The sequence below is a fragment of the Stegodyphus dumicola genome, chromosome 11 (assembly GCF_044657685.1).
Source record: "Stegodyphus dumicola isolate Sdum_Otavi_A_Nest chromosome 11, ASM4465768v1".
In the NCBI taxonomy this organism is placed as follows: Eukaryota; Metazoa; Arthropoda; class Arachnida; order Araneae; family Eresidae; genus Stegodyphus; species Stegodyphus dumicola.
In genome coordinates this window covers 92,960,287-92,974,326 of record NC_140778.1, presented here as the reverse complement: position 1 = coordinate 92,974,326, position 14,040 = coordinate 92,960,287, and the positions used below count along the sequence as shown (strand labels likewise).

Sequence of the window (14,040 nt, the reverse complement as noted above, 5' to 3'; positions counted from 1 at the left end):
GATATCATTTACTTGATTATCGCAAAACACACGAAAGCTAGGTGTGAAGTTACAATCTGAATTCTTTCAGATATTAACCCTTTCCGGCACGCTACCTTTTAAAGTCTGAGTTTTGATATAAAAAAAAAAAAGTAGGCAGTCTAATTAGGCCTAGAGGAGTGCACAAGTAAAATTTTGTGAAGATAGCACTAATCGTTTTAATGCCGTGGGTGTGCCCAAAGTGGCACACTGATTGAATAGAGCTTCGAAGCTTGCTGAAACGATTATTGTTGTCAATGAACTGACCCATGAGATGCGGAGAAACAAAGAATACAGACTCTCAATTGTCCTAGATTATCGGTGAGCCCGGTCTGGGCAAACCTAGGGTTCGCCGTTTGATTTTAGGCAAGATTTCAAGGTAAAAATTTAAAACTAATATAGAATAAGGAGATTAGCATACAGCCAAAAAAAATAACATAGCAGTTTCTTTTCAAACAATTCCTTTTATACCCTAAAAAAAATCTGGAAGATTACTTTGAAAAATGAGGGTCTTAAAAAACTAAACATGGTTGAAATATATGGACTGGTTTGTGTTGAACTGCCATCTACTATGAATAAAGAAGGTTCAAAGTAACCTATAAATATTTTTTCATTCAATTTTTCTGTGCGTACAGAAGGAAATTTTTTGGTGTGTCCAAAATGGACACACTGCGTCGCAAAGGGTTAATGTAAGAAGAGGAAGACTCATGAAAAACTTTTTAAGAGAAACTGAATCACATTCACTTAAAGTCTTTCATGATTTTTAAGTGAAAACTAAAGGGAACCTACGAAAACGCCCGTGCAGTCCGCCTGTTTGCTGGGATTTGTGTCCGAGCCCAGCTGCCAGTTTCAGTGCTTTTTGCACTGGGTCGCTGGTGAGCCTACAGAAACTCAGTCGAAATACATTACACAAGATAGCCTGTCTAATTTATTCTGATAAACATTTTATGTGCCTCTCAGACGGAAAAGAGGTTAGCGACTATGACTGTGGTATCAATGTCCCCGGGTTCGAATCCCGGAGAAGGTAAGTCGATGTTTGACATGTAAACTGCAGGGAAAAAAGGGAACAGTTCTTATCTCTTGTTCTAATGGGCCGATTGACGAAAATCAAATTGTGTTTTTCATGTCTTGAAAGCGCGTCTTAGGGTATACATTAGATTTATATTTAGCATTATTCTAACGTAGGCATTTTGACCCCATATCGAACTTTTTCTAAAATAGTATACCAATTTTCTTCAATATTTCCATTCTACGAGTCAAATTTTCCCCAGATATTAAATTTTGTATTTTTTGGTGAGAAATTTAAAAATTTATCTTGGCGCATTTTTTTTTTCAATTTGCGCCAAGAATAATTCACTTAGCGGAATTCTTAATTTTTAGTAACCTACTTACTTTCCTTTCTTTTTATTGATGCACGAGAGGAAAAAAAAGTGCATTGTCCATTCTTCCAAATAATTTTAATAAAGTGCATAAACTATATTTTCCTTATTATCGCTTGTATTAAATATACCAAATTTCAAAAAGGGCCAAAATGTAAATTCACGTATATATCAGGAAATTGTGAATAAAAACTCTAATTTTTGTAGATATGCTTAGAAATACAATTACTTTAAGACGATGTTGAAAATTTTATAGGTAATAATACAAAATAATTTTCGAAAAATATATAAATATATTTAAATATAAAAATTTTAAAAGTAAATCATAAAAATGGGAGAAATATATTTGGATTAAGCCTTAATTTCGAATTGTGTAAGAAGGAATCAAGTAAGTTTAATAAGAAAGGAGATATTAATAAATATATATCAAATTCAATTAACATTGAGGAGCTAAAATTTTGAGAGCTAATTCTTTAAAAACTACTCTTGCGATTTTTTTACTAAATTTGGCAGTTTGGCATAATTTGACTTGGAGAATCGAAATATGAAAAAAAAAATGGCACGCTATTTCAGAAGTCCGATTTTGTGTCAAACTGCCTATATTGAAACAGCTGCTATATATAAATCTAATACATATCCTAGGGCGCAGCCGGGTCCACCTTGCAAAACAAAGTTTGCCCTATGACCCTATACAGGCTACTCCAGTACAGAAACCAAAAGAGAAAGATAAAATTTTCGAAACTAATCAAAATGGTGTGTTAATAATTAAACAAAAAATAAAGAGAAATCAATATTCACACATCACACAAACATCCACACAACCATACAAACACACAATCACACAATGCCAATGGCTTCTTTAATTGTTATTAATAATCTCCATAATTTAATGTGCTATTCCTCTTGCCTTAAGTAAACCATTTTTCCTGAAATCTATGTTCGCTCCATCAATGCATCTGGTTAACTTACATTCTGTAATAAAGTGGACATAGTCTCCTACTTTCGTACATACTTTACATAAATCATTATCTTGAACATGGAATCTTTTCAGATAAAAGGGAAATCTCTCATCACCTGTAATTAACTGATTCAAGTCAATGTCATTGTTAATATTCATATATCTATTAGAAACAAAAAATCTTCATGAACATATTATTTTTATCAGAAGTTTCCCATTGAATTCGCCATTTATCTACAATGTCACACTTCATAATGTTAATGCATCTTCTCTTGGAGGCTTGTACATCGAAAGTTTCAATATCTTTACTCTCCTAAAACATCCACCCTCTCATTGCCCAAACAACCAATATGGGCTTTAACCCAATTAAAATTGAATTGATGCCTTACCATGTGCAGTGTACATATGCTTGAGTTTCCGTTAAGAAACAACAATGGTCCACTATTAAGTTCCTCCAGAATAAAGTGACCACTGTCTCCGGTCCTAGTAGTGGCCAACGACTATAATGGTTAGTATCCGTCATTGGGAAAAAAATGTACTTGATATAAATGATGATGATGCTCAGGGTCATGACCAAATTACGGCACCCTGGCCTCCTAACGGTGGTTCACAAATCGGTTACCGTCATTTAACACCTTCAATGCTGTTCTCTTACTTCAGCCAATAGTTTTATTTTTGAAATTTAACCGCATTTCGAAAGACAAGTAGCGTAACAACACGCTCATTCATCAATCAGTAAATTATCTTCTTAAATTACATTATGTGTGTTATAATTTAAATTATTTCAAACTTTCCGACATATGTTTATTACCGGAATAACAAACGGAAAGGAAATATTCCAAAGAATTACTACCATAACGATGTTATGCTAATCTTTGGAATATGGTAACAGGTAGTTTGGCGACATTTTGGTAAGGCGATAAAGGTTACTAGCTAGGACTTTAGCAGTGTACATGGATAAAGTCAAGAGTGTGCTCAATGCCCTTTTTGTGCAATTCTGAGATTTTTTTTAAGTGAAAATAGGTCGACGTGTACATGGATACCGTGTATGTGCAATTCTCAAAAAAGCGGCAAGCAGTTTGCGATTCTGCACTTTCTCCCAATTTCGCAGCTAATCTTCGTCATGATTAAGCACTTTTGTTCCATAAAAGTTCTAGCCTAAGCGTAATTCGGCTAGCAGATTGTTGGGAAAAAAATGTTGTGTTAAAAAAAAAAAAAAAAAAATGTGCCTTTACTTCGTAAAAACAAAATGGCGTCCAAACAAAAACTAGCGGGTTGCTATAGCAGGGTTGGTCGCCAAATTTTCACCAAAAAATTGCCAATTTACCATAATCTAAAGATTAACCCGATGTTATTTATAGGAAAGCATAAAAAGCGAATATAATGAAGATTTAAAAAATAATGATCCCTAAAATTTTTTCAAAAGTTACTTGATTTTAGGCAGTTACTTTATACAAGCAGTTTTAGGCAGTATCTTCGTGGGTTTATGTACGTAGTCTTCTCGATTCTGAAAAGCTACGATCCACGATAAATATTGTTCCGGTTTTTGTATAAATGTACAAAACTAAGGAACAAATTATAGTTCAATTATATGTGCAGATGTAGTATTTTTTGTATCATGTAACATGAAATGCTGGAAAGAGACGAAGATCTGTCTGAAAAATAAGATCACAGGGGGCAAGTCTATTGAGGTAAACTGTTATCTCGTTAAATTGGCAAGATGTCGCCAAGTTGGCGAAGGTTTTGGCGAATTATTTTCGTCGCCATTTTGGAGGAAAATTCGTTAAACTTGACAATATATTTATCCGATTTCCTGTAATTCGTATTGTAAAATTATACGAACAAATGTAATTGATACATTTAAAATAAATGTAATTATACCTATAGATAATAAATGTAAAAAATAAATGTAATTGATGTAATTAAATAAATGTAATTATACCTATATATAATAAATGTAAAAAATAAATGTAATTGAAGAAATTAAATAAATGTAATTGAAACCTATATATAATAAATGTAAAAAATAAATGTAATTGATGTAATTAAATAAATGTAATTGATACCTATATACAGCTGTAACCATATCCGGCTCTCATATATCTTCCAATCATTTCGAGAAGTGGAAGGTACTAAAGATTTCTCGCAGCCAGGGAGATCATCAGTTTTTTTTCAGTTATTTAGTTCAGCGTGAATTCAGGATATTGAGGGGATCTCCGTAGGAGCTTTGCCTTTTCAGATGAGCTTTACATAGCGTTGTGTTTAACGTTTTTAGTAGTTTGAATTGTAATTACTGATTGTGCTCCGTCATACTGAGAAGAGCTGTACGAGTAATTTTGTGGAAAGTTCCAGAACTGTAAAATGTTTCTTTTGGTAAAAATAAATTTTATTGAGCTATCATCGGTTCTGTGTGCATTCAATCTATTAGGAACCCGTAAACATGCATCAATATGTTATTCGTTATAGTATACCACATTTATTCAATCATCAGATTGGCTATATAAAGCTGAAGAAATTTCTTTCAGGAAAAGCGCTGTCCATGCAGAATCTTTCTCAGTCTGCAGAAGAATTTGAGGTCTAAAGGACTCGAGCAGGGATTTTACGGCAGGTGAGGTATTTTTACGGTAGGTGAGGTATTTCTTACGGCAGATGAGATACAAATTTTTTACTGGTAATTCATCAAATCTTTCGCAACATTCCCGCGTAAGAATATGCATTAGTATTGAAGTTCAATCGTCTCTCCCTAAGCAAGTCAGGACTTTTTTTTCTTTTCTCATTCCGTTGATAATTTTCTCAAGCACTCATAGTAATATGTTGCAGCCATATTTCTTTCCCATATCATTGTGTCATTCTTGATTCCTAAGCAAAAATTATCATTTACTTTCCTTACTAATTACTTACGTAAAAATTTTGGAATGGATTTCAAAGGATTTCTCCATTAAAATCCATTGAATCCATCCTTCTCGTGCACTAAGTTCCTGACTCAAGATACTTATCGTGGCTGTACGATCCCGCAGGACCGAGAGGGTAAGATATCTGTTCTCTAGAACTTCGGTGGGTCTCTGAGATCCTGCAGCGCACCGAGTTCTTCTGGATCCATCGAGTCCACATTCGCCTGATAGTTTCTTGTAACTCCATAAGAAAGGCAGCTGACCTATCTGCACTTTAAGCCAAAGTGTCGCCTGACATTTATGGGATTCCCACCAACAGGAGCCGCATGTCATGGAATGATAAACTGCATTCCCGATCCTGCTGAGGTTTAATTTCTATCGACAAGTATTTCTCAAACATTTTTTAACATCTCAAAAAATTATTTAAAAAAGAAACGAACGAAATCAGTTTAGGGAAAATGCGTCTGAGCTGTATCGAATTAATTCAAAGGACTACAGGGAAGATGACAATTCTGAAATTTAAGGTGTTATCCTAAAATGTATACTGGAAGGTGAAATTAGCCGAACAATTTCCATTTTTGTTTTCTAAATACACATCCTTTTAATCCAAGCAGTGCCAGAATGTTACAGCTTGTTAGATAAGCACAACAACATTTATATTCTAAATTTTTTTTCACTCATACATATGAAGATTATTCATTTATAAATCGATTTTCTCTTAATTTTTTGTTAACTAAAATAGAGTTATATCACTTCTCACATAAACCAAATCATGCAGATGATTTGGTTTATGTGATTAAGGCAAAGCCTCGAGAGCTATCTGCCTGAATGGAGGATGTCTTCGCGGAGGTCTTTCTAAGAGAAACTGGCTCGTATACACGTTACACATGGGAAAAACCACGAAAACGACCGTGCAGCCAGCTCGTTCGCGAGATCCGAATCTCGGACTGAACTACCAGTGTTCAGTGACTTTACCGCTCGGCGCTGATGGGCAATTATGCAAGTGAATTAAAAAAACAAAATACCGCCGAGGTAGCTTTGTTATATCGTATTTAACGCGACAGCGTCTTCCTTTTAAGTCAGTTACTCTATTTATCTTTCTTTTAACTCTAATATACGAAATTGCTTTATCTTGAACTTCTATTGAATTTTCCATCCTGAAATATTCCGATTTCAGAGAACACAGCGAATAATTATATATGTTCTAAGTTATTATCTTTGAAGTCAAAATCATTATTAACATATCAGAGCACGCAAGTTAAACTCAGTATCTCAGTTAGTCCAAATAATCGTCAATGTACAATACTGTTGGCCGCAAGGAGAAAATATTATTTTCATGCTTAATGACGTATATAAAAAGTGAATAAATGCATGCAATCTTACCTAAAACTGTAGTTCTTTAAAAGATAGGAGGAACATAATTGTTTCTTTCCTGACACGTTTTGCCTGCAACCAGCTCTCGGATATCTAGACACATGCTACTCGAACGAGCAGTTTTCAGGTCAGACGAATGTCCGCTAACCTGAATCTCATTGAAGACCTTTTCCTTTTCAATAGTTAGAAAACTTGTTGACACTGATATGTACTACAGAATAGAATATAAAAATTATGTACGATGCAAATTTGCGACAAACAAATGTTTGTAAAATTTGTGGCTACTCACTTCGCTGAATTTTGCTTTAGAGTTGAATCGCACAGAATTTATGTTAATTCCATCTGCAAATGGACTGCATCTTTGTGCAAAACGACCGTCAGATTAAACACGCCAGATTCAATTGATTACACAAAAAAGAAATGGGACAGTTCTCTCCCGCCCGTTTACTGGACCGATTTCCGAAATTTAGCTTCCGTTTTTCACGTCTCGAAAGCGCGACTTAGGATAAACGGATATTAGATTTATATATAGCATTATCCTAACATAGGTATTTTGACACAAAATCAGGCATTTTCGGAAATAACGTACTAATTTATTTCGATATTTCAATTCTACTACTAAAATAATACGAGAGTGCTAAGTTTTGTAAAAATCGCACGAGTAGTTTCTAAAAAATTACCTCTCAAAATTTTATCTTCTCCATGTTAATTGAATTTGGTATAAATGTCTCTTTTTTTATTAAACTTATGTGATTCTTCCTTTCCCATTTCGAAATTTAGGTTCATTCCAAATAAAATTCGCCCATTTTTTGATGATTTATTTTTTTAATTTGTATTTTTAAATAATTTTTATAAATTTTTCGAAAAATATTTTCAAATACAACCTATATAATTTTTACCATCATCTTAAACTATATGTATTTCTAAGCATACCTACAAAAAATAGAGTTTTTTATTCAAAATTTCCTAAGATATACCTGAATTTGAATATTGGCGTGTTTTAAAATTTGGCATATTTGTTATAAGCGACAATAACGCCAAATGTGGTTCATGCACTTTATTAAAATTATTTGAAAGTATGAATGAAGACATTTTTCCGCTTGTATATAATGAAAACTCTGATGTGTAAACCACATGACTTCCTTGTAAGGAATATTAAATTATAGGCATTTTTTCTTGCATTTCATTTAAACTTATTGGATTAAATTAAATCTACTTCGTCGACGGCGCATAAACCACAATAGAATAAATGCATTCTTTAAAATTCACTTTGTTTACCATAGCGACACTCTGGCGCTAGGTTCACTTAACAGTGTTATATTTCGTTCATATTATAACTCGGAATGCACAAAATTTATATCATTTAAAAAGTAGAATTATCGAATCGTTGCCACATGTTCTATTCAAATAGTATAATAAAGCTAGAATGATGTATAAAAAAATTAAGCAAACAAAACAAAAAAGAAGCAGTTTTTCACAGACGATTGAGTATTTCTCATTCAATTAATTCAGTTCTCACTTCGCGAGAAGGCAGAAATACATAAAAACTCCAAATATCTATATTAAAAATTACGAAGTAAATCTTAAAAGCTTATTTCCTCGAAAAAATTCGAGAAAGGATGATTTAATTGGCAATAATAAATGAAGGCGTTATCTTTGTTGTTGCGAAGCTAAGTTTCTGTAGATTGGCAACAATTCCACTATCCTGCTGTTTCAAATGTAAACAAACAATGGCAGCCATCAAGAGAAGTATTAGGCTTAGCGGCACTTAAACAACGTTAAAATTGTTGATAATTATAAAAATATTGCATAGAGATTTACTAAAGGCATAAAAACCTTAACCGGAAGATAAGAACAACATAATTCAATCATTTTGAAACAAAAAATGTACAATTTACAAACATATAAGAGTAAAGAAACTGAGATCACTGAGCCGGGTAACAGAGTATATATAAATATATTTATATACGTTTAGTGCGGCCGATTGCAACCAAAATACGAGGTGCACATCTACATGTTATAGCAGTCCTATATACAAAATTTCAACGTCCTGAGGCTACTCGTTTTTAAGTTATGCGAGATACGTACGCACGTACGTACATACGTTCGTACAGACGCCACGAAAAATTCTCTTCAGAATTGATTTTAAAGCAGTTTTATAATTTTTTTGAAGGAAAAGAGTATTTTATTCTGTCCTTACGTACAGATATCACACAAAAACATCGTTAAATTGCATTCGATAGCGGTCAAAATGGATATTTTCGTTGAAATATGCTGCCTGAAACTTTTTGCGATTACAATATTTCATTTTTACTTTGTACAAGGAAGTAAAAAATGGAAAGGAAAATAAGTTGCTATAAATTTAAAAGTTCGCTAAGTGAATTATTCTTCGCGCAGAGTGAAAAAAAAATGCACCTATGTCAGAAAAATGATATATGTAAATGTAATATATATCCTAAGTCACACTTTGGAAACATGGAAAATGCAAGTTAAATTTCGGCAATCGGTCCAGTAAAACGGAAGATAAAGAAATGTCCCTTTTTTGCGTGCAAGGTGTGCATACAGATCTATATTTGGTGAAACTCAAGTTCTGAGTAATAAACTATTTTTCGTTATTTTATGGACATTTTGAGCATCTCATAAAAATGAGTTATGAAACTCATAATTTTAAGAATTTTCCTCAGTAATAAGAATGCTTAAATTTCCCAAGATTGCCTTGGGAAAGAGATATTTTTAACCCAAAGAGGCAATTTGCCAAGAAGGGCTATTCATTTCCTTTTAGCATTTTGCGTAGTCCACTAAAAAACGCCGTTCCAATTTTCAAATTGTTGCCACCAATTATCAGAGCCCTGCATTACATTTAAAGAAATTAAATAATGAAGAATCTGCATGAATGTGTGTATGTTTCTTGCATTCTGAAAAAACAACGGCAAGTTGAGACATCGAATTTTGAATAACGTAATTTTTCCACTCGAACATGCGCATCTGAAAAACCAAATTTGGAATTTGTTTTATTATCGATTTGATATTTTCACAAGCTTTAACGAATTTTTTATTAACAAACTCAAGGGTTTCAAAGTGAGCAATCGCGTAAAGTACATTGTACGGAATAAAAAAAAAATTAACTCCAGAGCGGGACACTGTGTATCGGAAAATCTAAAAATATGCTCTTCTTAAATTATTATGTGATATTGCTGTTAAATTGAATTGTATGGTTTACATAAGAAGAACATGATATTTAATAAACAAAGGTAACAAAAAATGTTTAAAAAACGCCCCCTTGGGCGTAATATAAAATCTGAAATCTTTCAGTTTTTTTTAATCCAAAGGGGCATTGTCTCTCAGGGACTATTGTTTTCGTTTTGCGATTTAATGTTGAAACACTATAAATGACCTTATCACTTTTCAAACTGTTGCCACCAAATATTATCGCCCCGTATTATATTTGAAGAAATTAAATAATGAAGAATCTGCATAAATGTGTGTATGTTTCTCGCATTGTGATAAAACCACGATACCTAGAGCCATCCTATTGCGAATATGGGCATCTGAAAGCACAAATTTGATATTTGGATTTTTTTAGTCCAAAGGGATTTGAATCCCGAAGGACTATTAGTTTCGTTTTGGCATTTTGCGTCGGACGGATAAATGTCGGTTCACTTTTCAAACTGTTGCCATAAAATGTTAGAGTCCTGCATTATATTTGAAGAAATTAAATAATGAAAATCTGCGTAAATGTATGTATATTTCTCACATTGTCATAAAATAACGGTACATAGAGTCATCGAATTTTGAATAATGTAATCCTCCAACGAATATGAGCATGTGGAAGACCAAATTTGAAATTTGAAATTTGTTTTATGATCGATTTCCTATTTTTTAAAACTTTGACGAATTTTTGATTAACAAACTCAAGGATTTCAAAGCGAGCAATGGCAGCGTTGTGCAGAAAAAACATTTTTATCTCCAGCGCGTCAGTCTCTGTATCGGAAATTCTAAAGATATGCTCGTTTTAAAACTATTTTGCGATATTGCTGTTGCACTGGATCTTATGGTTTAAGTGCGAGGAACATGATATTTAATAAAGAAAGGTAACACACAAAATGTTAAAAAACGCCCCTTTGGACGTAATTTAAAATCTGAAACATTTCAGATTTTTTTTTTATTACAGATTTCATATTGTGTAAAACTTTAAAGAATTTTTGATTAACAAACTGAAGGATTTTAAAGCGAGAAGTGGCAACGTTTTACAAAAGAATAAAAAAAAGTTTTCATCGTCAGCGCGTGAGACTGTCTATCCTAAATTCTAAAGATATGCTCAGTTTAAAGTTATTTCGCGATATTACTCTTGAACTGAATTTCGAAGAACATGATATTTAATAAATAAAGGTGTAGAGACATTAAGTAATTTTTCGAAAGCAGAAGAGATCAAAAATGAGCAACTCCCTCGCCAGGAATCGAACCACCGACCTTTGGAATATGCGCCCAGCGTACAACCACTGCACTATGAAAGTCGGAGAAATACTTTATATACCCCCCTTTTAAAGAGCGACTGGGGTTTTTGCTTAGATGACCCAATCGCCAAATCCTGGGTGTGGAGAATCATCATCCACCATCCTTTCTAGTTCGGGCGCCAATGTAGAGACATTAGGATTTTTCTGGAAGCAGGAGATGTGAAAAAGAGCAAAGCCTTCGCCGGTAATCGAGCCACGAACCTCTGGAATACGCGCTTAGCGTGCTGACCACTACACTACGAAGGCATGCTAAGAAGGCGGAAAAAATACCTTTTAAAGGTAACACACAAAATGTTAAAAAAACGTCCCTTCGGACGTAGTTTAAAATCTAAAACCTTTGAGATTTTTTTTTATTTTTATTTTTATTTATTTATTGTGTACCAGTCAATTAGCATAGGAAAACAACGGGTTTCACATTTCAAAATTTTTTTCACATTAACTGTAACCGTGACAACTCTACTGCTTTAAATAATCTCAATATCGAGCGCATACGTTCAAATAACAATATCAAAATTTTAATTTCCATTAGTCGAATGCACCTTGGGAGTTCATACATCGGAGAAGTCTTTTTTATGACCCTCTGTATTTATTTACATATAATGCGAAACATTTTTTGGGAAGTACCCTGTAAAAGTACTGAAATTTAGGAGTATCCCCTACAATCCGGGACGTCCGGTTACTTTAGCTTAACCACATCTTTATTATTAAATACTCTAAGAGATTTTAATATTAGCAAAATGAAAACGAAAGCTTCCAGTTTACAAATAAACAAGAATATTTTAAATACTAATAGACCCTTGATTTGAAAATAAATCGTCCTATGTGTTCATCTAAAAAGTCAAGCGTATGCATTACAGAAATTAAAACATTTGCAAATATTTTAAAATAAGTACTTACCAATAATTGTAATTCACTTGGATGTTTTGCGTCTGGATGAAGAAAAATTAGAGTTAGAACTAATTGTCGAGCGTTTTCACATTACGCTTGTGTATTGTAAACCAGTTTATTACGTGTTTCTCATGTGAATGTATTACTTGTAACGTTTCCATTTCACTTTGTGATCCTACTTATTTAGTCTTCTTTCTCTACGTCTTGTCTTTACGTGTTTCGAAATGAGTATCCTTGAAAAACAAGGAAGGAATATCTTTGAATTCCTGTTTCTCAGCGATTTAAGCAATTTTCAGGTTCGTTCACGAAAGACTAATCGCTGAGAAAATGTTGGCAGAAAATTGCCTAGGATTCTCTAATTGTGGTATTTTTTATTACTTTGTACTAGGGAAGACCATAGAACGATTACGACCGAAGGTTTCGTCAGGAAATTATTTTCTCCAATTTTCTACCAAATAAGCAAAATAAATAAACAAAGCTTGGCGTTAGAACAGCCATAATTCCACTTCCAAAGACCTGAAAGACGAAAGAAAAGTAATTTCGGATGGTTTGGTTGGTTTATTTAATAAAGGCCAAGCACTCGAGGGCTATCTGCCTAAGAGGTGTGATGTCTTTGTGAAGGATTTTCTAAGGAAAACTGACTCATATACACGTTACACATGGAAGAAAACCCCGAAAACGGCCATGCAGCCAGCCCATTCACAGGATACGAACCTCGGACCAAACTACCAGCGCTCAGCGACTTTACCACTCATCCGCTAGTAGTAGTAGTAGTAGTAGTAGTAACGGAGGACGTGGGCACCATTTCCCCCTACCATTGCGATTAATCGGTTCTGCCCACGTCCGCCATTATCTAGTATTTATTAATAAATAAAAGGTTTTTACATTGTCATATAGTGTGCCATATAGTGCCATATAAAAAAATAAATAAAAATAAAAATCTTAAAGTAGTACTTTAGAGTCTTTCATGAAGTGTATCTTTGTAAGTAATTCTTTATAAAATGTCGAAATTTGTCCTTAGTAAAAAACGTTTGAAACTTATTCCTTCGTTCTTCTTCAAGAAGTTCTCTTTCGTTCTTCTCTTTCCTTTAGTCTTCCTTTCATTTAATCTTCGTTAAATCTTCCTTTCTTCTATATTAATTTCTTTCCTCCATTTTACATGTATTTTCTTCCTATATATCCTTTATCTTTTTACTTAATATAGTGAATAAGGAATCCATCTTTATGAATTACTTGTTAACATATTCTTTCCACCTTCTACAGAAAAAAATTTCCTTTTTCTTTTTAAAACCTTTAATTGTAATATTATACCTTTTCCCTTTAAAATCTTTTTCCTTTGAAGCCTCCTTATTCTGCCTTTCCTTAAACGATTAAGTAGTCCTTCATTAGCTAAATCATCTTGAATACTACTCCTTGTTTCCTAAATCTTTAGTTATCCTTATACTATGGAATATCTTTATCTATATCTCAATTCCTTAAACTTCTTCTACTCAGCAGCTTCTTCTTCTCTTCCTGTAATTTCCGTTATGTTCCCTTCATTCTTCATATAAAGGACAAATATGAAATCCAGCATTAGGAATTATTTCTTCTTAAATTTTCACTTCCCTTTTCATTAATTTCATCTTCTTCTCGTCCTCGTGGTTTCTTCATAAATAACTTGATATCTTATTCTGTATTTTTTTAATAAAACATCTTCCTGTAAAATTTTCCCCTTCTTCTTTTAATGAAACTTTCTTATTTAATGAAAAATGTCTTAACTAGTAAATAGACAGTAGATTTTACTGGTTAGCAAATTCAAAGGTACATTTATTCTAATTGTAACGTGACATTAGTTCCTTTTCTTATTCCTTTCTATGGCTGAATCATGTAGAGCCTTCCCCTTCTTCCTTTATTGGACAGTTAAGGAAAACATTCTTGTTAGTTCTTGTTTCTTAAGAAAAACATTCCTTCTTCATAAATTACTTGTCCTTTTACCTTTTAACTTCTTTTTATAAAGGTTAAATAAATTTCTCTTTCTT

General features: G+C 33.1%; 1 protein-coding gene across 2 annotated transcripts in view; it reads right to left on the bottom strand.

Moving 5' to 3' along the window:
* The window catches only part of LOC118205012 (organic cation transporter protein-like), a 139,241-nt gene extending 127,078 nt beyond the window's left edge, over nt 1–12,163 (bottom strand). The window contains exon 1 of one of the 2 annotated variants that reach the window (XM_085827001.1): nt 12,032–12,163. The gene's annotated coding sequence lies outside the window, so the exon portion shown is untranslated. Of the gene's footprint in view, nt 1–6,629; nt 6,746–12,031 lie in introns of those variants that run through there. The other variant, XM_085827002.1, reaches the window with a different exon arrangement.
* Between the last annotated feature and the right edge of the window lie 1,877 nt (nt 12,164–14,040).